Below are 24,917 nucleotides of genomic sequence, written 5' to 3' on the forward strand. Positions count from 1 at the left end.
CACCCTTCGACCCAAGGACAGCTCTTTGTAGGGGGGTGATGTGTGCTGGGTCCCCTGGAGGTTTGCTCTGGGACACCCACTCACATTTGCATGAGGACGCTTGTACCGTGAGTCAGAACCAAGCGTGGGAAGAGAAGGACTGTAGGTTGGGGGCTTCTGCTGGTTCCTGCCCCTGGACTACATATTTTAGGGGCAGGCCTATGCATGGCACATCAGGCCACTATCTTTGCCTCACTTACTCTGCAGAAATGAGCCCAAACTCTGGGCCTCCCCATGTCTAGATACATGCCCAGCAGCTGTTCCGTGTGAGGTCATACTGGGTGGGCTGCTTGCCTTTTTTACTTGGTGAATCCAGTGATGTACCCCAGGGTGTCTGGGACCTCCTCTGAGTGTGGGTGTTGAGCAGACAGATGTGTCCTACAGGGGTGGCTTGTGTGCTCCCAAATGCATCATTGCCTTCTCTAAGGTATGAGGACAAACACATAACATACTTTTCAATTCCTTTCCAAATATGAGCAATGGAGGAAATTACAGAGCATTGAATGAATCAAGAAGATTGTTTTGTAGCAAAACAAGCATTTCCCAGCAAAGATACTTGGTTCACTTAAATCAGTTCTGTTTTAAAGCAAAAAAAAGTAGCCACAGTCATGATCACTTGGTGTAAGGTTTGGTGCCTAGAATATCTGCTTCATGGTCTTTCCTTTTGGTTAAGGATGGATATGGCCCGATGAATATTTCATTTGGGGGATTTTGTGGTGCAGGATAATGAAAGGCACCAACTGCTGTGGACAGTTTCCGAAATTAGAGAAGAGTGACAGCTGATAGGATGGAGTCAGCTGACAGGTGACTGGCGACAAAGCCCACTCCTTTGACAGCCCCTCCCAGTGTCCCTCACGGAGGGGATGCTCTAGTGACCCCTCTGTGTACGCCGGCACCAGGGACTCCAGTTCAGACATTAAGATGGTCACCAGCCCATCAGGAGGTTGACTTTTGAAGTGTGGAGGGACCATTTACCATGTAGTCACTGACACGCCACATTTTCAGTGTCCGGGTTGCATGCCCATGTGGTTCGAAGGCTCACCATAATGGTGAAATTTCCATAGTTGGGGACTTCCTGAAAAAATCGAATGAGCTATTCCTACCATCCAAAAGCAAAGAAATTGTAATATTAAATCACATTTCACTTGGGTATAAAAAAAATTTTTTTAACATAAACCACATCGTTTCAACGTCTTGGTTGGTTGGTCTGTTTCCATGAAGCAAATGATGTTGTTTTGAAATCAGCCATCGCTGGCTGAGACTGAGGTTTTCATTAGACATGGAAGGAGATATTACTGTAATTTTCACATCCCGGGGCTGCTGGGTGGGTAATCCGCTGTCTGCATTGAAAGAGCTCTTCCTTTTCTCTCATCTTGCTCCAGGATGGAGCTGTCAGTGGAGACAGGGTGTCAGAAAACAATGTCAAGGCCAACTTCAATGCTCCTTCACCTGGTGTCTGCCACCATCATTCTCTGAAAAGTGGTAGGGAAGTATTTTTTTTTAATTTTTTTTTAACACTTATGAAGAATCACTTGGGTGGAGAGTGGCTACACAAGCCTCAAGTCTCAGACAGGCTTTCCGCTGTCTCCAGAGGGGTGACGTACTGTCCTAAAGAAAGAGGGGCTGTCAGTGACAGGAGGCGCAGCTCCTTTGGGGGAAGTTGAAAATATGGCCGAGCCATGTACATCCCTTTCGTGCTAGGCTGGTGCTGTGGCCTGAATGTTTGTGTTCCCCTCGACTTCATGTTGAAGCCCTGACCTCAGCCTCCAACATGGAGGTAGGGCCTTTGGGGAGGGATTAGTGATCTGGTGAGAAGAGGCCCGAGAGCCAGTTCACTCGTTCTCTGCAGTGTGAAGATACAAGAATCTGAAAATACATGTACATGCGCATGCATGTAACTGAATCACTTGGCTGTGTACCTGAAACTAACACAATATTGTAATTCAGCTATGCTTCAATTTTTAAAAAATGCTTGACAGGAACAGCAGGAAAAAAAAAAAAAGATGCAAGAAGTTACACGTCTGCAACCCAGAAGAGGGTCTTCACCAGAACCCAGGCAGGCTGGCACCCTGATCTCAGACATCCAGCCTCCAAAACTGGGAGAAATAAATTTCTGCTGTTGATAAAGCCACCCACTTTGTGGTGTTTTGTTTCAGTAGCCCCAGCTGATGAAGACCGTCAGTGAATGCTTAGGAGTGACGGTGTTCTGGAAGAAGACTGCTTTTTAAAAATTAGTGTTGTTATTATTATAAGAATGTTTCTAGTGACTTTTATAAACCATTTTCTTGTCGTTCATGAAGCAGTAGGGTTTTGGCAAAGGAACATGGTTCTTTTGAGCTGTAGAATTAAACTACTGTCTGGTGGCAAATGGCATTTCTCACTTAGGAGCCAGAGATGGACCTCACACAAAATGTTCTGTCTGTTCGTAGCATCCTAAACTGTTGAAAAGATACATCGTTTCTGCCGGGGTTTCCTAAACCAATTCGATTATCTATTTCTTTGTCTTGTCCACGATATGTGGAGTTTTTCTCATGAGGAACAAGGCAGGTTTTGCCCCGAGTGCAAAGGGAGGAAGGGCTGTAGTATGGGGGGGATTTTCCACCATCAAAGCATCTTTATCTTCCGTGAAGCACCTCACAGTGTGGTCCATGAAAGCCAACCAGTGAGTCAGGAAGTCCCAGTGGAAATTTCTCGAATCAAAAGAGTCCTCTGGGGCTTCCCTCGTGGCACAGTGGTTAAGAATCCACCTGCCAATGCAGGGGACACAGGTTCAAGCCCTGGTCCGGGAAGATCCCACATGCCACGGAGCAACTAAGCGCGTGCACCACAACTACTGAGCCTGAGCGCTAGATCCCATGAACCACAATTACTGAGCCTGCGTGCCACAACTACTGAAGCCCGTGCGCCTAGAGCCCATGCTCCGCAACAAGAGAAGCCACCGCAATGAGAAGCCTGCGGGCAGCAACGAAGACCCAACACAGCCAAAAATAAAGACAAACAAATTAATTAATTAATTTAAAAAATAAAATAAAAGAGTCCTTTGTACCCTTCCTCTCCTGAGAATAGTCAGCATTTGTGGGGTCTTAAGGGGCACCCCGTTTTTCCATTTTCCTAGGCCCACAGTGAATTCACCTAAAGTGAATTAGAAACTTAGAAACTCTGGTTGTGTCTGTCCTGGGTGATGCCACAGCCCTCAGCTGAGGAAAAATATGTGATGAGGTTTTTCCATACGGGACCATGGGTTTTCCTTTCTGCCAGTATCATAACCATGGGTTGTGTAAGCTTCTCCATGATGGGTCCCCATAGCCAAGGCCTGTGGGTGGAAAATTATCAGCGTTCTTTAGCGCAGAGTTGCCTGCTGAAGTAGGGTTTTGAATTAGAGAGGTGAGGAAAACTTGATCTACAACTGGATCAGCCTCAGTGAGAAGCAGGTGTCAGGAAACACTCTCCAGCCTCCTGTGGATGTTGGGATGTTTCTCTTATGTTCACAAGTATAAGGGCCACTAAGGAAATAGGTGATTTTTAAAAAACAGGCTTAAGGCTTTGATATCGAATGTTATATTATACTCAAAGTTAGGTGCTTGTAGATTTATTTAAGGATTTGGTAACAAATTACTTGAGTGTTGTAATTATGAGTGTTTTAGATGATAGCATCCCAGAAACACCTAATGTGAATATCGTAAATTCATTGGAATTATCTTTAATACAGCAATATTGGATAGAGTTGGTCCTATTTTCCTCAAAGAACGTATTTCAGGAGCGTGGGGCCCGGCTAGGGTGAGAAGTGGTCAGCCTGGTAACATAGGAAGTCCTACCACTGGAGACGTGCTTCTTGGTTTGAAATAACTTTCTTGTGTGCGGATCTTGGCCAGATGACTGGTTGAAGTCCAGTTTGCATTTTGGTTTTCAACTTGTGCATTGTGTGTGTGATAATAAGACTGACTTACAAGAAGGAACATGCTGTGTTTCTGGATGACATTATTATCTGAAAAAATAGCGATACGAACAAAATTAAGAAGGTAGGGACTTCCTGGTTTCTCCGCGTCTGTACCTCTTGTCACCCACATCCAGGGTCCCTGCATTCATATGCATTTGCCCCCTTGAAGCCTCCCCATACTAATCCCTAGAAAAAAAAAAACAAAAAGTTCTTCATGATAATGAAAAGAAAAATCAGAAACATTCATATGATCAGGGCTATCTAGTGCAGCTGTCAATATAAATAGCGGCCTATAAATATATGGGCTCTGAAAATCAGAAAATTCAGGTATCTGACAAGAGTTCCGTCAGAAAATGGCTTTTGTAGTCACTACACGTCATGCCAAGCTGTTTCTGTTTTTCTTTTCCTGATTACCAAACAAGGAAGAAAGTGTATTCTATGAAATCCATTTGCCCCTCAGAGTGATTCCAGATTCTTCCTACAGGCAGGGATGGGACCGGCACCCGCTGGTTCCTGGTTGCTTCCTGCAGGTCCGCAAGGATCAATCAAATCTGGGTGAACGTGACCCGACTCAAACTTCTTTCCTATCCACTGCAGATCCTAACGGTGAAAGTGGGATTTGAACTAGATTAACCTAGTGCCTAAGAAATTTATCAAGTTAAGTCTGTTGTTCATAATAGCCATAAATGTGTTATTTCTGAACCTTAGTTTCATCAGGTATAAGTAGTAGATAATATCTATCTTTGGAGTTAATAAGGACATGAAAGAAAATAAGGCATGTAAGTAATAGTAGGTGATGTCTGTTGAGAAAGTACTATGTCCCAGACAAAATAGATGTTCATATACATACGTTCTGCCTGTGAAATCACGTATATAATGAGTTAAGCATTAGCTCATCTGACAATCAACTCTACAACCGTATGAGCAAACGAGGGCTTAGAAAGAAAGAACCAGTACCTTGGTCAGGCTGGAGAGAGGAGTAGCTGGGACCTCCCTAGTCCCCTAGACCTCAGGGTACGAACCCGCACACCTTGTCATGATGGCACGCACCTAGGGTAATGGTGGGTGCGAACCAGGGGTCAAATAGATGTCCGTCACTCCTTCTTAAAATTTTGCTTTTATTAAATTGTATCTGAAGTGACTTGCCCTGCAGTGTAATGGAATTTTTCAAATATCAATGTAGAGTTACTCTTTTTAAGTGCTTTACGGAAAGCCCTCCTTTTCTTAGCTCCGCCTCCCCCTCTCTGCACCATTCTCTCCATTTTGGCAGTTTGTTTTATTCTGGCCTCTCGTTTCAAGGATGCTGTGTGCTAATTCGAGGCCAAGGTGGCTTTGATTGTGAGTTATTTTTCTCTGGGGTTGAAGGTCTTGTGGTGGTGGTGGTGTTTGCCATTCATTCTGATGTTAATTTTTTAAATATCTGTCAGCAAATTGAAGTACACGTTACGTGCTGATTTTGTTTGTTTGGAACATTTATACGCCGTGGTCGCAGAGTATGTTTGATGTGGTTTTGAACTTTTCCTTTCTCCAAACATGTGGAAATGTGCATGGGGAGCCTGGGGTTGAGGTTCTCTGCAGGGATTTACTTCTCAGACATCTGCGGAGGGAGATGCCTCGCCTGGTGACCAGAGCTGGAGTTCTCCCCACCTCACACTCCACCAAAACCATCCGTGTTCTTTAGGTTTGTTCTATTTAAGAGATAGAGAGGTGCCTGACAAAGGCCACTAGATAAAGGATTCGTGCAGGAAACGATAACAGGGTAGGTTAGACTCAGAAGGGAGAAAATAGAATCATAGCACGCTATGAAACGTGTACCCAGGTTTCCCTATTTCATGTAAATGAGGATGCAAAGCTCTTGTCGACAGCATCCAGAGCACCAGAGTAGTGGAAGGACTTAAAGGAAGTGAGAGCTTCAGGTATTGTCATTGCCTTTGGCACTGCAAGATATCAAATGTTCAGTGAGGAAATCGTATGCTTTTTGAACCGGGTTGAGCAGCTGTCATAAGTGTTTGGCATTGCTTTGGCTAAAGGCAGAAAAAGAGAAATCTAGGTTACCTGTGTCTGCAACTATAGTGCACTTTCATTCACAAGTTTGTTTTTTGTTGTTTATGTTTTTTTGGCCACACCATGAGCCTTGCAGGATCTTGGTTCCCCGACCAGGGATCGAACCCTGGACCCCTAGCAGTGAAAGTGCCGAGTCTTAACCACTGAACCACCAGGGAATTCATTCACAGATTTTTTAAAATTATTGCAACCTATTTTTTTTTAATTTTTAAGACTTTTTATTATGGAAAATTTTAGATGTACACAAAAGTAAACACAAATCATTAGTGCAGGACAGTGCATCTCTTATAAGGAGATGGCCGTTGATTTCAAAGTCTGACTTGATAGAAGTGCAGGTCCATCCTTAATCTGGCACCCCGTTCTCCTTTGTCTCCAACCTTGTTCTTTTTTTTAAATCTAATATACATTTTATTTATTTATTTTTCCTAATTTATCCCTACCCTCCTTTGGTAACCATAAGTTTGTTTTCTATGTCTGTGAATCTATTTCTGTTTTGTAAATAAGTTCATTTGTATCCTTTTTTAGATTCCATATATAAGTGATATCATATGATATTTGTCTTTCTCTGTCTGACTTACTTCACTTAGTATAATAACCTCTAGGTCCATCCATGTTACTGCAAATGGCATTGTTTTGTTCTTTTCTATGGCTGAGTAGTATTCCATTGTATATATGTACCACATCTTCTTTATCCATTCATCTGTCAGTGGACATTTAGGTTGCTTCCATGTCCTGGCTATTGTGAATAGTGCTGCTATGAACATAGGGTGCGTGTATTTTTACAAATCATGGCTTTCTCTGGATATATGCCTCGGAGTGGGATTGCAGTAGCTCTGTTTTTGTTTCTTAAGGCAACTCCATCCTGTTTTCCATAGTGGCTGCACCAATTTACATTCCCACCCACAGTGTGGGAAGGTTCCCCGGTTTTGAGAAAGGATAGAAAGAGAAAGAAGGGCATATTTAGATGTGCAGGTCCTTCCCAGGGTGCTGTGAAGGCAACCCCACCCACTCAGCCCAGCAGCAGCAACATGGGTGCAGCCGTATCTCCTTGTCTATCACCTGCCCGACGTCCAATTCCCCCTTTTCTGGTCACAGCCCCCCAGTCCCGCCCCCTTTTTCAGAACGCGCATTCAGACAGTGCGGGTTCTACCTCTGCTCTACCTCTGGGTCTGGACCGGACACCCAGGACTCGTCAACTACCAGCTTCATCTCATGGACCATGGCGATTGATTCAGGAACAGCATGATGACCCACCAAGGCCACTTAGAGACAATTCAAGGATTTTTTTTTTAATAGAAACTAATAGGGGAAGGGGAAAGCTCTCTTGCCTCTGGGTTTGTTATATATCGGGGATGTCATCAGCCTGGAGCTGCAAGGGGCCACCACCAAGAGAGTGCCTGGCTGGGGATGAATCGAGCACAGAGGAGAGCTGAACTGAGAGATGACGGCATTGAGCATGTGCTCTGCCTGAAGCTGGAGCGGTCTCTGAACTTTCAGACACACTAAATCCATATACTCCCTGTTTTGCAGAAGACAATTCAGGTTGGATTTCTGTTACTGCTGAAAAGAGTCCTAATGAATGAAGAAATCATTAAGTTACAGATACGAAAGGTAGAACCAGCTGGGTCAAGTTAAGGTAGTGAGAGCTCTCCTATCCCTTCTGGAAAATGGGTTATGTTGCAGAAAAGCAGCTGGTGAACTTTTCCTACTGTGCATCTTCCAAGTCGGAAAGTCAGGCTACCAAGGGGCTTTATTTACCTCCTTTTGTGGCCTTCCTATGCCCCTCCCCTGCCGGCCCCCACACCCCCCAGGAAAAAGAAGACATGCTTGGGTAGAACTGATTCTTCAAAACAGAGATGGAAGGAAATAGAAGTTTTTCTAAGAGGGCCCTCTTTCTCTCTGCAGCCAACAATTCAACATGACTCAGTCACATGGTCCTGAGCAGCACTGTGCAGTAGACATATAATGGGAGATGCATTATAATTTTGAATTTTCTAGTGGCTGCATTAAAAAAAGGAAAATGAAACAGGTTAAGTTAGTTTTGTTAATACAGTTAGCCCAACATTTCCAAAATAGTACCACTTCCACATATAATCAACATTAAAAGAAATTACTGAGATAATTTACATCGTTGCACTATATCTTTGCAATCCAGTGTGTATATTGGAGTTGCAGCGCATCCCAAGGCAGACCTGACCAATTTCAAGTGCTCAGTAGCCACATCTGGACAGTGGCTAATGTATTGGACAGCCCAGCTCTTCACCAGCAGATTCACTCTCCAAAGCTAAATTTAGTGCAGGCAAGATTAAGAGGTGGGAAACCCAGGCTCAGATAAGATTGGGGCTTGGGAGAAGCCTGGCCTTCAGGACCTTCCCCTGCACCAGGGTGTGAGTGCCTGACTTTGATTTCTGTCACCTACAATGAAAAGGGTCTTGGCCCTTACACAGGGCTTTCCCTAAAGAATAAAATCTGGGCACCACTGAGCTGTTCATCTCTGCTTATTAATTGCTTTAAAAAGAGTTTAAAAAGCAACAGTTACAAAGCGTGGGTCTGACTTCAGGTAGTTTTTCCAAAGTATTGGCTAATTCCTCAACCACATCCTCCTGAATGTGGGAGGGAAGAGGTCAGGACATGGGCCTTTGGTTTCTTTTCTGACCTGCTGCAACCAGCTGAGCAGTTGTAACATGTGCCACCAAAAATAAACCAGATCTGTGTTGAACAGGAAGTTAATTTGTTCAACAAGTGGCAATTTCTGAGTAGTATTCTTAATCCCTAAGATTGTGCGAACCCTTCAGCCTTTTTCTCCTTCTGGAGTTTCAGGCCCCTTCCCCCATCATTATGCTGAATCCACGCCCTGTCATTCTCTTACCTGTGTCTCCTTCCATCCGGTTCTGGTCCTGCCCAGTTAGTTTGGTGCTATGGAATTTCTTGCTTGGACTATTGCAGTAGCCTCGTGACTAGTTTCTTAGCATGCGGTCTGTCTGGACCCATTGTTCTACTGCAGCCAAAGTAGACTTTCAAAACATAAGTCTGATGGAGTTGTTCCCCTGGCTTCTTGTTGCCCTCAGGGTAAAGGTCCAGGCCATTTGCCAAGCCCCTAGCCCTGTGCAGCCCTGAGCCTCCTCCTGCCCCACCTGCACGGGCCTTCCCTCACTTCCCGGCAGGCCTTGCTTGGGCTCCCACAGTGCGTTTGCACCTGCTGCCCTCACTTCCTGCATGCCCTGGTCTCCGCCTTCTACGTAGCTAGGGCTCGCCTGGTTTCCAGACCTCAGGCGAGTCATTACTTCCTGCAGATACCTTTCCTTGTGTCCCTGACAAGGTGAAACCCTCCCAGTGCGTGTTCTTTTAACACAGTTTACCTCTCCTCCCTTGCATTTACCACAATTAAAAATTTGTGTATGAGAATAATACCTTACACATATTAGGATGGCCACTATTTAAAAAAAAACTCAAAAAATAGCAGGTGTTGGCAAAAATGTGGAAAAATGGAATCCTTGTGCACGGTTGGTGGGCATGTAAAATGGTGCGGACACTGCAAAAAACAGTATGGAGGTTCCTCAAAAAATTAAACACAGAAATACCATATGATGGAGCAGTTCCACTTCTTATTCCTGAAAGAATTGAAAGCAGGATCTCAAAGAGATATTTGTACACCTTTGTTCATAGCTTCATGATTCACAATAGCCAAGAGGTCGAAACAACAAATTGCCTGTTGACAGATGACCAGATAAACAAAATGTGATCCATACATGCAATGGAATGTTATGCAGGCTCTAAAAAGAAAGAAATCTTGTCACATGCTACAGTATGGATGAATCTTGAGGACATTATGCTCAGTGAAATAAGCCAGTCACAAAAAGACAAATGCCATATGCTTTCCCCTGTATAGTACGGAGAGTCATCAAAATCACAGAAACAGAAAATAGAATGGTGGTCGTCAGGGGCTGGAGGGGAGGGGACATGAGGGGCTCGTGTTTAATGAATACAGAGTTTCAGTTTTGCAAGATGAACACATTTTAGAGATCTGTTGCACAGCAGTGTAAAGATAGCTTACACTGAACTTAAATGGTTAAGATGGTAAATTTTATGTTCTGTGTTTTTATCACAATCGTCAAAAATTTATATTTATGTGATTTCATAACTAATGTCAGTTTCTTTCTCTAAATTGTAAGTTTATGAGGAAAGTAAATGCTCTTCAGTACCTGCCTCTCCTCTTTTCTGGCACTCAGTAAATATTCAAATGAATGAATTAATAAAGTAAAATTAAACACCTCTCCTGTAGAATTGGGGAATGGATCTGGCTTGGTGTAACAGGTGCTTAATATCTGTTTGCTGAATTGTTAACAAAAGCAGATGCCAAATATTCAAACATTTGGGAATAACCTAGCACAGGATGTGCTCATGGAAGTGATTGATTAATTCATTAATTTAGCATTTTCTGAACTGTGCTCAAAACACCAGTAGCACGAACCATGCGTTTTTCTCACCCGAAGAATGATTTTCAGTTAAAAAATATTTAAGAACATTTCCAGTTAAAATTCTAGTTGAACTATTTTAGCTGCATGGGTGATATATGTGGTATACTGTCTGTTGATGTTTGTGTTTGTAAAGGGTTAATAATAAGGTTTAATTACTTAATGGAAATGATTGTTTTGGAAGCGATATTATAGAAAAGACAAATATGAAATCGAGATGGATTTTTGAGTACCTAGTTTAAGGAAGTACTAAGCTAATCATTTTCCAACAGTTTTATTAAGGGAGATAAAACTGATGAAGTTAGTGGATCACAGATAGTTTTAGCAGAAACGTAAGTTCCCTGGACCAATACATCATTGGACAGCATTTTCATTATTATGTTGAAGGGGTTGGTATTTTTGGAGTAATAAGTACAAGCCCATAGTTGAAGAGGAGGTTTTGGTCAAGAAAATGTCAAGCTTAGGTAAAGTTTCGTTAGCAGCTGGCCTGTGATAAATCTGAGATGATTTCATGGAAGAAACAGACCTTCTCTGGGGGTTTGTGCCTTACTCAATTAGACGGGGAAGCAGTCTAGGCTCGTGGCTTAAAGCAGGAGTGGATTTGACACCAAGAGCCTCGTTGGGACGTAGAATTTTAGTGTCAAGTAAAGTGATATTACAAGAAAAGAAAAAGTTTAAGATTTGAAATTTGTCCCCAGTACAGCATCTTCATTAAAGGCAAGAAAACCAACAAGTAAAGTGATTCTATGTCCAGTAAAACCAGAAGAAGCAGAGGTGGGGAAAAGAGAAGGATGGAGGGAAAAGTGATTGATACAGGAAGGACATGAAAAGTCTTAGTGTGATGGAGAAGGCCAGGTGGGGCAATGAAACTGGAAGGAGAGGGTTTTAAATGTTCACTGAAGGAAATTACAGGGTTATTGAGAAATTTTCCGAGACATGGCATCAAGAAAAAATGAGGTTGACCATAAATCAAGGTCCTGTAATGTAATAAGTCAGAATTTTACCTTCTTATGATCAATGTGGGAAAATTAATTCTTAGAAACAAAAGGAAATAGCATAGGAGTTTTATTTTTTGTTAACTTTCTGATGACTGAATCGTTTTAAATGAATTAAAAAGTAGGCCTTGTCTAGGCTATAAAGAAAAAAAGAATCCTCCTTCCACTGTTCAAAAATAATTAAATATTGCATTAGAACATTATAATAGTCTTCTGTCATATAAACTTGTTGATTCTAAATGAGATTTTAACAATCTGAGATGATCATGATTTTGGAAAACAGCTTATTATGCCAGAATAGTTTGTTTTGAACCGGAAATGTAAAATCAAGAAGCAACTTTAGATAATTAACAAAGCTGTCTACTTGACGATTTGTTCATTTTGTTAAAAGAAAAACTGATCCTTTATTTTTACAATGGTTCAGTTTTAGTGGAATAATTTAATGAAGGTAGTATTCTCTTATAAGGCATGACCGAGAATTCTATTCAAGGCTTTTAAAACCTTCTTCTGGCGAGTGGATCTTAGCGATGGGTTGCCATCTACTAGATGCCATTTCAGGCCACTTTCTCTCCTAAAAACTTTTTTTTTTTTTTTAAAGAAAAGTAATTAGGCCTTTATTCCTCAGCATCGTTTATGTAACTACCAAGATTGGGAGCTGTCATTTTAGAAAGTTGCAGTTTGGGGGCAGGTGGTGCACAGAGGCCCCCTCTTTATCCCCTAAGCTTCCAATAGGGTGGAATGAGCTTCCAAAACTCAAAACTGTAAACAGTGAACATCTAATAAAGTGATGTGTTTGAAGCTGCATTGTTTGTGAATTCTCTGTCATTTTACTTTGTTTCACAGAAAGTTGTTTATATTCATTAGTTTTATGTACATCTTGCCTTCTTTCAGGCCAGTTCTTGATTTTCCCTTTGAAAATCAGAGGGAAAGTTTTATCTCCCTTAATAAAACTGTTGGAAAATGATTAGCTTAGTACTTCTCCGTGTTCTTCCATCTGACTCTGGGTCCCAGTCAGCGGTAGTTTCTGTGGGATGTCTCCTCTCACAATTCTTAGAGCAAGTGCCTTTCTGAACTTCTGTACACTGCTGTAGTGGCTTAAGTTTAAATTTTAGTTTATAGATCACAGTTTTGCCAAGGTGTCTCCTACCAAAATCTCTGTCACCATGAATTCTGAAGCCATTCTGTAAGCCCCTTGGTCCCTCAGACATGGTTTGGGAAGTAGCCTTGCTCATTAAGGACCCAAGAAGGACATAATCGTAAAATCAGAAATTAATGACGTATAGACATATAATTATCTATAACTTGTCAGTGTCCATAGCAATTCAAAGAACAAATTGCCTTTTCCTTCTGCTTCAAGGAAAGCCAGCAGCTAATCTGTAGAGGATTGCCTCTTGGCAAACTTGCTCTGTGTGAAGTAGCTAAACGTTCCACCAGATTAAAAAGATTAATCTCTCTGTTTTTTCAGGATACTGTCAAGTCAGGAGCAACAAAAAAAAAAAAAAAAGAGAGAGAGAGAAGGGAAAACATACGATTAACATTATTTCATCATATTAATTAAAACACTGTAGTAGTTTCAACTTGAGCAACTCAGTTACTAAAACCAAGGGAAGTTGCTCCCCTATTCTTAATCCTTACAGTGAAGCCTTAAGTGGGAATGAAAGGTTTGAGATGAATTTCGGCTTTGCAGCAGAATTTGGACATTGTGAGGATCTTTCTAGAATACCTTTAGATCAATTCATGTAAATTTTCGGGAAGAATCTTTACCATTTTTCTCTCCCAAGAGTTACTAAGTATCGTTACAAGTTCTGTGCCCCTAAATGGAAAATGCAATCTCATCTACCCATGCATGCCCCCCAAAAGCTATTCAGGATAAGTTAATCTTTTCAACAGAGCAGCCAACTTTTCCAGCAAAGGAATTTGCAGTCTTTGTGGTTTGGGTAAAAAGGTGGTTCATTTTACCAGTTTCTCGCTGAAATATGTTTCATGATAAATTCAATCTTTCCTCCCCCCCAAAAATTCCCCAACTCTACTTTTCTGTGCAAAATTCGACTTGAAAGCCTTTCTCTATTGAAGCAGCCAAATACCGAGTTCGTGTGGATCTGGGCAAACAGTTTTGGGTCCACGGTTAACAATATTTATTGCTGGAGGTGTTACACGTATTTGTATACAGGAAGAACAAAATCCAACACGTTGACAGTGGTTTTCAAATATATTAATTTACTTTCTTTTGTCTTAGGGGGAATGTTTTTCTCTCCGCTCCCTGTTTTAATCCTTTGCCACACTTGTAGAATTTGGAAGGATTTTTGCCAGGGGTAATGAGCAAAGGTAGACAGTGTGTGAATACACAGGAGATCTGCTGGTTTCATTGCAGACTTCAGAGAAAGTTCCTTGCACTCTGACTGTGACATGGCATGCAGGAAATTCCTCCTAGGTCTGCCCAGTGCAATAAACAGACCTCCTGCATCTAACCACATCCACGCTGAAGTTTCTTATGTAGGGTTCCTTTTGCTTTTTGTGTAAAAGTTAAGGGTCCCAGCATTCCTACTCCAGCTTCTTTAACTCCTCCGCTTTGGAATTGGCATATGACTGTGTTTAGGGGTTAATACGCCTTGCGGTTTAATAGGACTTATTCTGTGTTATTTATGCACACACGGAGAAGGTAGAGGAGGGAAACAGATCCCCTGTGGACATGCTTCTGAGAAACCTTACGTTACATCGGGTTTGTTAGAAGGATCACAGGGTCACATTTGCCTTTGGTGACTCATTGAGGACATCTCGTATTATATGCAACACAGGTGAGTATTTTTCAGTAACCCCTGCAGCCCCCAGCCAGCAGCCTGAGCATCACCGGAGGGAGAGCGGTCTTGTTAGAAATACAGACTCTCAGGCCCCAGCCAGGAACTACTGGACTAGAATCTGCATTTTAACCAGAGCCTTGGAGTTCATGGGACATAAAAGGGAAAGAAGCCCTCAGTTAGGTCCCGGCCACCAGAGTACATCCCGGTAAGATCTCCTGGGAACGTGTGGGGCGGAGAAGGAAGGAGGGCGGGGAGGACATTGGCTGAGTTAAATTATGCTCATTAATTCAATTTGAGGCAGGAATGTGTGTAAATAAACGCTGGCAGCTGCAGAGGCTCCGTTTCCTGCAGGGCTCAGGCAGGAATGCAGGGGCCGGTGCCGCAAAAACCTGACTGGGGATCAGTCCGATGGTTAGTCCTGCAGCCATGAGATAATGACGGAGGTGATGGTCGTATCCTCCTCGTGGGAGGGAGGCTCCCAATGCAGCGTTAAGGGCCCAACCAAGTGGAACTGGAGAGGCTTTGCCGGCAGAGATCAAACCTTAGTGATTTGAAAAGATGAAGCTCCCTGGACTGCCCCCCCCTTCTTTTTTTTTTTTTTTTTTCTTTTTCTTTTTCTTTTTGCGGTATGTGGGCCTCTCGCTGCCGTGGCCTCTCCCGTTGCGGAGCACAGGCTCCGGATGCGCAGGCCCAGCGGCCACGGCTCACGGGCCCAGCCGCTCCGCGGCATATGGGATCCTCCCAGACCGGGGCACGAACCCGTATCCCCTGCATCGGCAGGCGGACTCCTAACCACTGCGCCACCAGGGAGGCCCCCCGCCTTCTTTTAAATCAACACAGATTGGATTTCCAGGGGTTCAGATGAGTAGGACAGTGGCCTGTCCCACACAGCCTGTCGGCGTGTCCAAATAAATAACCTGTTTCACAGCCCCTCTTACCTTACAAAACTGAGTCCCTGAGAAACAGGAAGGGGAAAGTTGAGTGCAGCAGGGTGAGAGCATCCTTGGCACCATAAACCTACAAAATGCTTACAGGGTTGGTTTTTGGCACTTGATGTTCGTGAACTGTTTTGGGGGCCCGAGCGATCATCGCTGGGTCCTATTTGTTAAACCCCGAGTGACATGGTGGGCAAGACGCTTGCCTACACGTCATTGGGTTGGCCAAAAAGTACGTTTGGGTTTTTCCGTCACATCACCATCTACGGGAACACCCGAACGAACTTTTGGCCAACCCACCCCAAGGTGGTTCTCGTGCTGTCACGTGTAGGACCACGTTCAATGTTGTGTGTTCTAAAGAGACATCTGTTTCCCAGCTCAAAATGACCCGCGAGTCCCTTGTCTCCACTGGACCAAGGAGCCTTCGCTTCTAGTTACTTTATCCCTTTTGCACACACGGCCTTTCCTTGCAGGGGAAGGGGATTTCCAGGGGGCCAGAAAGGTGGGAGCTCAGCTCTTCAGGCTCCTCCGTCAGGCCCGTGCTCAGTCTCTTTTACCCCCCACAGCACTGTGGCTGGGGGGCGAGTGGTTGGCCGGAGGGCAGTGGTGCCTGCTCTGCTTCCTGGGACCACCATCTCCGGCGGGTCGAGCCCGGCGGCTCCCGCAGACCAGGGCAGGTTGAAGGGGGGGGGTCTCACCTCCCTTCCCCATCACAGCTCAGGGACTCAGCACACGCATCTCCGTCCTCAGGGGTTAGGATGGCGGGTGCACAGTGTCGGGAAGGAACTCATTTCAGGGTTTGGTTCTCTGTCGCTCACCACCTCCTCCCCTACATCCAGGGACTGGTTGGCTTGTGGCCAGTACAGTCCCCTGCTTCTGCCCTCAGGAGGGAGGAAGACCATGGGCTCTGGCCTGAGCTTCAGGCTTGCTTCCTCTGGGACACGGGGATCCTGTGCCCTGATGGGCTGAGCTGGGTCCGTGGCGAGCCCTCTGTCTGTGGGTGTTTTTGCCACTTTCCCTTCCTCGTCCTTTGCTCTCACTGTGGCCTGAGAAGGTCCTGCTCGCTCTGAAAAGTCAGACGTGTGGGATGAACGGGCTGAGTCAGAGCCTCGGGGACAGAATTGTGTTTCCCTGCGGCCATGGCTGCTCTCACCTGCTGGCCTCCCTCGAGTCCTTGCAGATCCGGGGCCCTCCCCGTCGCCTGCCCTGCTGACTGTGTGTCCCGCGGGGGCCACGAGCCCCCAGCACAGGGGCGGGAGAGGCCTGGCCTTCCTGGGCCGCGGCCTCTGTAGCAGAACGTGCGGCCGAGCTCTGCCCGGGAGGCCCTTCCTCTCTCCAGCCCGAGGCTCAGCCTCCTTCCTTCTTTTGCCTCTTTTCTCTTCCTCCTTTTTGCCTCTGTTGCTGGGATGAGGTCATAAATCTCAGCTCTCGTTCTGGAAGATTCTCAAAGTGGACATGGTAGCGTTTCCCCGACCCTGTCCCTCTCACCTTGCATCCTTCCACCTGGATGAGGCCTGTTCCTTAAGGAGGGGAGTGTCAAGGCTGACGGTCAGGTCTGGTCATTGTCCCCAGGGATGTCGCTGTGCCTTTCCAGCTCATGGTCAGAATAGAGGCAGCTGGTCTGAGAGTCACCAAGGGCCTAAGTAGACCAATCCTAACCCAGAGAAGTCTTACTGCCCCTGATTCTGACTATGCTATAGTTTCTTCTCATTAATTCTATAGTCTTGTTTCCCCTAGAATTAAAAAAAAGTCATAACCTGATAGGAGGGGGGAATTTGATCAGGGTATTTACAGAGTTGAGGCGTTTTTCCTCTTTTAAAATTGGCCTTTTACCCAGCCACAGGGATTGTTTCCATGCTCCACTCCTTGATGGTGTGTTTATTTACCTAGACTCACACAATTCTCTCTTGCCCTGAGTAATCCAGTATTCACTTGTAATAACCAGGATTCCTATTGAAGGAAGGGATTTTTTTTCAAGAAAAGCAAAGGGAATTGAAGGTTCAAAATTCCAGAGAGAAAGTGAATAAAACCCTACCAAAGAGGACGTGGGAAAGTCTGAATTAAGAGAGCGACCTCCAAATTAACACAACATTGTAAATCAACTATACCTTCAATAAATTTTTTTAAATTACAATAAATTTTTTTTAAATTACAGTAAATTTAAAGGAACAACAAAAAAAAAAAAGAGCAATATCCCAGAGCAGCACGTTACTGGATCTCTACGGATACTCCATTGTTTTAAAGTTGCATTTGGGGCTTCCCTGGTGGCACAGTGGTTAAGAGTCCGCCTGCCGATGCAGGGGACACAGGTTCGTGCCCCGGTCCGGGAAGATCCCACATGCCGCAGAGCGGCTGGGCCCGTGAGCCATGGCCGCTGAGCCTGCGCGTCTGGAGCCTGTGCTCCACAACGGGAGAGGCCACAACAGTGAGAGGCCCGCGTACCGCAAAAAATAAATAAATAAATAAATAAATAAATAAATAAAGTTGCATTTGATCTGAAGGAAGTTTTTTCACTAAGAATATTCCAGTAGCTAGTTCTGAAACTGACAAGGAATGGAATATCATCTCTTAGATTAGGTTGTGTGTTTATATACCTGTATTAATCAACAATGTTAAGTTTTCCACATTACCTAATAGGACCCCTGTCCCACACCCCAAAGAAGTTGGAATGTCAGGGTGATGATGGTGGATTAAACTGCTGCTGGGATGAGGTCATAAAGCTCAGTTAGCTCTCGTTCTGGAAGACCCTCAAAGCAGACGTGGTGGCTTTGGGCGCTCGCTGGATTTGACGCATGTGCTTTGTGTGTGTGTTTTTTTTAACAGAAGGGCCTTCTGTGCCCCTGCTTTCCATACGGGGTCTGTCGGATGTTGCCCGCCCTTTGGCCTCCCTATTTTTGGTCACATCTGCAAGCACAGCCTGCCTTTTGTAAACAAGTCACTAAATCCAGACTAGGGTGTGACTTGCAGCTGGCACCACGCGTGGCCTTACGCGCTCCACGTGCGCTGGGTGCCGACAGCGGGAGAGGGGAGGCCCCGAGGGCTTGACCTGGTGGGCAGAGCGCCTCCCAGGCCATGTGAGGGATCCATGCCAAGCAGCAGCCCAGAGCATCTCTGTACCATCTGGTGGCTGCTGAGCGGCATGTAGGAAAAACGTTCCGAGACTCAGGGCCTTCTCCAGAGGGACCGTCAGAGATTTACTGCCATGAAAGTGGAAGATTATGAGGGAAGCACGATGAGGCTTCTGTTTGCCAGGTCCTTGTTAGCGTTCCATGGGCTTTACAGACGCGCCATTACTGGTTATTCATTACAGAATTTGCAAAGAGAGGGGCATCCACTTAGGCCGTGTACAACACCCGGTCAACAAGCAGACAGAACACTTCTCCATGGACCAGTTGACTCTCCCTAACATCCAAGTGGTCTCTCTAGACATCCATGCTGTGTGATTACATTCATAGGAAGTTCAAAAACTGGCCAGACTGATTTATGGTGTTAGAGGTCAGGGCAGGGGTTATGCCTGGGTGGAAGGGGAGGGAGAAGTGGGAGAGGCCTGAGGAGTTTTCTGCTGAGTTTCTGGGGGTTTTCATCTGAGTGCTGTGTCCACAGAATTCATTTTGCAAAAATGAAAACTAATTTGCGATGTACACATGTCATCTGTGCACTTTGTCGAGTACATATTTTACTTTGATCAAAAGTTTACATTTAAAAATATGACATGAGGACTTCCCTGGTGGCACAGTGGTTAAGAATCTGCCTGCCAGTGCAGGGGACATAGGTTCGAGCCCTGGTCTGGGAGGATCCCACGTGCCGCGGAGCGGCTAAGCCCACGTGTCACAACTACTGAGCCTTCACTCTAGGGCCTGCGAACCACAACTACTGAGCCTGCGTGCCACAACTACTGAAGCCCGCGTGCCTAGAGCCCGTGCTCTGCAGCTAGAGAAGCCACCGCAATGAGAAGCCTGCGCACAGCAATGAGAAGCCCGTGCACAGCAATGAGAGAGTAGCCCCCGCTTGCTGAAACTAGAGAAAGTTCGCCCATAGCAACGAAGACCCAATGCAGCCATAAATTAAAAAAAAAAAAAAAAATGACATGAGAGCATAAGGAAAAAGTTCTTTCCTCAATCCAACTTGCATTAATAATAAATTCAGACGAGAGGAGGCTGCAAATCTAAGTACAATAGGTATTTCCTTTAGCACCAGAGGTGGGAACCTGCGGGGTATGGAGCTTCTAATTACTCTTCCTGTTAAGCTTTGGGTTGGCTTTTGAGGGTCCCAGGTTGGTTTTATGGCTTGGTTTTTCTTTTAATGATAAGCATATCAATATGTTTTTTGATCTCAGTAGAATGCTTTTGAGTAAATGCTTCTGTTGCTGCTTCTGCAGTGAATAACCTTAAACATTCCTTTCAATACGCTGGCTTGGAAATTACCACCATGTGGGTGATGGTCATGGGAGGGGGTGGTGTTGCCCATCGTGAGTGGGCAGAGAGACAGGAAGAGAACGGCCCCCAGGGAACACGACATTTACAAGGTGCGTTAAACGGCCTTCTGCTCACCAAAGGTAGCACAAGTTAGCTCGGTACAGTGATGGCTCTAGAAAGGTGGGTTGAGTAATTCAGTCCTCTTTTCTCTTTATAAAAATGGAATGGCTGTGTTGAGCATCTCTTCATGTGCCTTTGGGCCATCTGTATGTCTTCTTTGTAGAAATGTCTGTTTAGATCTGCTGCCCCCACTCCTTTCCCCTTTGGTAACCATAAGTTGGTTTTCTATGTCCGTGGGTCTATTTCTGTTTTGTGTATAAGTTCATTGGTATCATTTTTTTTTAGATTCCATATATAAGCGATATCATATCATATTTGTCTTTGGCTTACTTCACTTAGTTTGATAATCTCTAGGTCCATCCATGTTGCTGCAAATGGCATTATTTCATTCTTTTTTATGGCTGAGTAATATTCCATTGTATATATGTGCCACATCTTCTTTATCCATTCATCTGTCGATGGGCATTTAGGTTTATTCCATGACCTGGCTATTGTAAATAGTGCTGCAATGAACACTGGGGTGCATGTGTCTTTTTGAATTAGAGTTTTCCCCAGGTATATGCCCAGGAGTGGGACTGCTGGGTCATAGGGTAGTTCTATTTTTAGTTTTTTAAGGAACCTCCATACTGTTCTCCATAGTGGCTGCACCAATCTACATTCCCACCAACAGTGTAGGAGGGATAAACGAGGAGTTTAGGATCAACATATACACACTACTATATATAAAATAGATAACCAAGAAGGACCTTCTGTGTAGCACAGGACACTGTACTCAGTATTTTGTAATAACCTATAGGGGAAAAGAATCTGGAAAAAAAATATATATGTATAACTGAATCACTTTGCTGTATAACTGAAACTAACACAACATTGTAAATCAACTATACTTCAATAAAAAAATAAAATAAATGAAAGGGCTTTTTACCGCCATGAGATCCTTTATCTGAAATTTGAGAACAATACCCCAACTGAGTTTAGTAGCACTACAGTTTACTTCCGTAAAGAACTTTTTTTTTTTTTTTGCGGTACGCGAGCCTCTCACTGTTGTGGCCTCTCCCGTTGCGGAGCACAGGCTCCGGACGCGCAGGCTCAGCGGCCATGGCTCACGGGCCCAGCCGCTCCACGGCATGTGGGATCTTCCTGGACCAGGGCACGAACCTGTGTCCCCTGCATCGGCAGGCGGACTCTCAACCACCGCGCCACCAGGGAAGCCCCCGTAAAGAACTTTAAAATACTTTGTGTAAATTTTCTGAAACTGGACGATAAGGAGAATTTCTTCTTTTTTTTTTCCTAAAGAGGGAGTGTAGAAAAAGCTAAAAAACAAAAGGAAAGCAACCAAATACAGAGGCCATGTGAAGCTGCCACTCTAGAGGGTCGACATGCTGAGTAGATTCAGGCAACACAAAGGCAGGAGCCGTGTTGTTGAACCAGCTGATGTGTCAGCCTGTGTGGGTTCGGGGGGCCGTTCTCAGAGATGGAAGGTTTATTGGAGTAGATCAACTTTTCCCATATGTTAAGTTTATGGAAAAATACTATTTCTGAAGCTTCCCTTTCTCTTTTTCACCTTAAATTGGCATTTTTTCCCTCTATGACTGCTCAAGGGCTGTGCCAGGAAGCAAGCTGTTTAAGCTCCGTCGCATAAGGGGGACTTCTTTCTGCAAAGGAATAATTAAGTGTTATTCAAAGACCATTTCAGACCATCGTTTGTTTTACTGTCTTCTTGTTGTTGCTGTTCTAATCTTCTTTCCCATTTCCGACAGAGACCCGTGTCTCTTTATGGCTATTAAATTTGCTTTGTCATTTGTCAAATAGATCATTGAAATGATTTTTAAAGAAAATAAAAGGGGCTTCCCTGGTGGCGCAGTGGTTGAGAGTCCGCCTGCTGATGCAGGGGACACGGGTTCGTGCCCCGGTCCGGGAAGATCCCACGTGCCGCGGAGCGGCTGGGCCCGTGAGCCATGGCCGCTGAGCCTGCGCGTCCGGAGCCTGTGCTCCGCAACGGGTGAGGCCACAACAGTGAGGGGCCCGCGTACTGAAAAAAAAAAAAAAAAAGATAATGAAAGGTTTCATGATTTCAGGAAGTTGAAATTGCCCAGGGCAGAGCATTGTATGAATAAGTTTTGTTGAAATCACCGTTTCTTCTCTGTTTCTTGGCTGGAGGACTCTTGAAGACATGGATTCATTTCTCTTGAGAAAGTTTCTGAGATGCAGTCTGATCACAACACTTGCTTGAGGCTCCGTGGCAGATGAAGAAAGTGCTCTTTAGGAAGGACTATTATTTTAGGCTCAGTTTGGGTTTTTTATGCAAAAGTCTCAGCTCTGTTCCTGTTGGATGTTATCAGTACCGTCTCCGCCCCCTCCCTCCCTGATGCAATAACCTCTTCTTCACCTTCGTGGTGGTGGATCTCCTGGCAGGACTTGACCTTGAGGCTTCTAGAAATTCTGTCTTTTGCCTCTGAAACGTCATTCTCGCCTGTTTCTCTTAACTGTTTCTTTACCACTATTTCCTACCCCCTTAAGGAACATCCCTTAAGTATAATTGGCCTGAAGGATTCTCTTCTCATTTTATTTTATTTTTAGTTTCTCTTAGGTTACAGTGTGTGTACCAAAGTCTTCAATAACTGCTCCCAACTCTGTATCTTTCAGCCAACACTTGATAGTTGCCTACAGCTGGATTTACTTTGAAAATGGAAACAGGTCTTTTTCACCTTTTGTATCTCTTTCAATACCTAACAGAATACCTGGTACATAATAAATATGAGATGGATGAAAAACATGCCCACGTTGGCAGAAGGTTTTTAACTTCTGTGTTCAGTTTAACGATCTTATTCTAATGAAGTATTCCCCGAGTAATGACGTGTTGGAAGATAAAGAAGGCTGTTTCCTTTCCCTGATACCTAGTTACACTTCTGCCCTGATGCCACGCTCACCACTGGTACCTTTTTACCTGAGGATCCCACCTGTCAGACTTCCAGTAGAAGTGCCTCTTTGGGGATCAAGCTGACACCTTGCAGAATGTTCTTTTTCCTTGATTCTTGTGGGACTGACTGATTTGGAACTTAAGTCCGTGGTGCAGAAATGCTAAAACATTTGGGAACCTTTTTTTTCCTAGCGGGGAGCCTTTTATGGCCAGAAGTGAATCTCCCATAGAGCTGAAGAAAGACCTATGAAATTTAGCTTTTAAAAACAAAGCTGTGGGGCCTCCCTGGTGGCGCAAGTGGTTGAGAGTCCGCCTGCCGATGCAGGGGATACGGGTTCGTGCCCCGGTCTGGGAGGATCCCATATGCCGCGGAGCGGCTGGGCCCGTGAGCCATGGCCGCTGAGCCTGCGCGTCTGGAGCCTGCGCGTCCGGAGCCTGTGCTCCGCAACGGGGGAGGCCACAACAGTGAGAGGCCCGCATACCGCAAAAAAAAAAAAATAAATAAAAAAAAAATAAAAAAAAAAAAAAATAAAATAAAAACAAAGCTGTGTTTAAGTTCTGTGGAAACAGAAGGTATTGCTTAAAAAGGACGTGGCAGATGTAATGAAAATTTGTTTTAAAGCATTTCTCTCAGGTTAAGTCATGTTTGCCAAGTTATAACGTGGAACGCATTCTGACGGCTCAGCAGAGCTCTCGGCTGAGGGTGTGCAGTGGCCACAGGCGGGGAGGGGTGGGGAGCCTCACGTCTGAGAGCAGCATCGTGCTTCTCTTCCTGAGTCAAGCAAACTCCCTTGTCTTTGAGATTTACTTTTGTCTAATGAAAACTGTGTTTTAATAGACACTGTACTTGGCTCTCACTGAAGAAAACCATGGGTTTTCTTGAATGTGTATTTGATGTTTCTTTAGGGAAAAGTTATGCCACTCAAAAATGATCATGTTAAAAAGCCCACAGAATCCGGAATGGAATAGAAATGGGGTTGCTTCTTAGATCTGAACCATTTGATCCTGCCACCACCCACCTTCATCCCTATGAATTAAAAAAATCTGTCTATCATGGATAAACAACAAGGTCCTACTGTACAGCATAGGGAAATATATTCAATATCCTGTGATAAACCATCACGGGAAAGACTATGAAAAAGAATGAATATATCTATATATATGTGTGTATAAGTGAGTCACTTTGTGTTTTTTTTTTTTTTTTTTTTTTGCGGTACGCGGGCCTCTCAGTGCTGTGGCCTCTCCCGTTGCGGAGCACAGGCTCCGGACACGCAGGCTCAGCGGCCATGGCTCACGGGCCCAGCCGCTCCGCGGCACGTGGGATCTTTCCGGACCGGGGCACGAACCCGTGTCCCCTGCATCGGCAGGCAGACTCTCAACCACTGCGCCACCAGGGAAGCCCGAGTCACTTTGCTGTACACCTGAAACTAACACAACATCGTAAATCAACTCTACTCCAATAAAACAAATTTTTAAAAAAATCAACCTCAGGGGACTAACTCTGGAGGGACACTGCCATCTCTACCTCTGTGCTCAGGTATCTGAGCGTTTCTCCAGGAAGGACCAAAGTGTCCCACACTGGGAAAAGGACAAAAGACAAAGACCAACGATGGTCTTCTTTTGTCTGACACATTCAGAAGAAATCCCAAGGTAACATAGCTAACGGATTGATTGGACTGGTGTCTTTTTGTCGTTTGCTTGATTTTGAGGCTTCGTGTCCTTTTAGAAAATGGGCATGTGTGACCTTGAATGTCTTCTCATTTTTGTCAGGAGGTCATGTCAGTTTGGGTGCTTACCATGTCGGGCCTATCTGGACATGGTGTGGCATCTCTTTGGTTATAAGAGATTTATTTGGGCTCGAGGCGAGGAAGTTTCCTGATGCCTGTGGAAAGTAAGTGAAAAGCCATGGAAACTTCCTTTTCACTCTCCTGAGTGACTTTTCTTGTTCCTTCCACCTGTGTTACTGAGATGCTCGGGGAAGGTCAGTGCACACAGAGTGCAGGGCTATCTCCCCTTTATGGCTGGAAGCTTCTCCTGCGTCCCCTCCCCTCCTCTGCAGTGGCCTCATCACAAGCACAGGTGACTTGTATGGGGTCCCAGGCTAGGTTGTCTTTGTGTGACGCACAGAGGTGTTGTTTTGTGTGCTTGGTGGGTTTTTGTATGCAAATGAGGACTGGGTCATTAAATGACTCCTGATTGAAACTATTCTTCAAACACTA

The 24,917-nt window shown here is 44.7% G+C and overlaps 1 protein-coding gene across 1 annotated transcript in view; it reads left to right on the forward strand.

The window, feature by feature from the left end:
- LOC132477650 (phospholipid-transporting ATPase IB) overlaps positions 1–24,917 on the forward strand; it is a 451,641-nt gene that overhangs the window by 330,147 nt on the left and 96,577 nt on the right. The gene's annotated exons all lie outside the window — the stretch shown is intronic.

This window comes from Mesoplodon densirostris, chromosome 17 (assembly GCF_025265405.1).
Source record: "Mesoplodon densirostris isolate mMesDen1 chromosome 17, mMesDen1 primary haplotype, whole genome shotgun sequence".
Taxonomy (NCBI): Eukaryota; Metazoa; Chordata; class Mammalia; order Artiodactyla; family Ziphiidae; genus Mesoplodon; species Mesoplodon densirostris.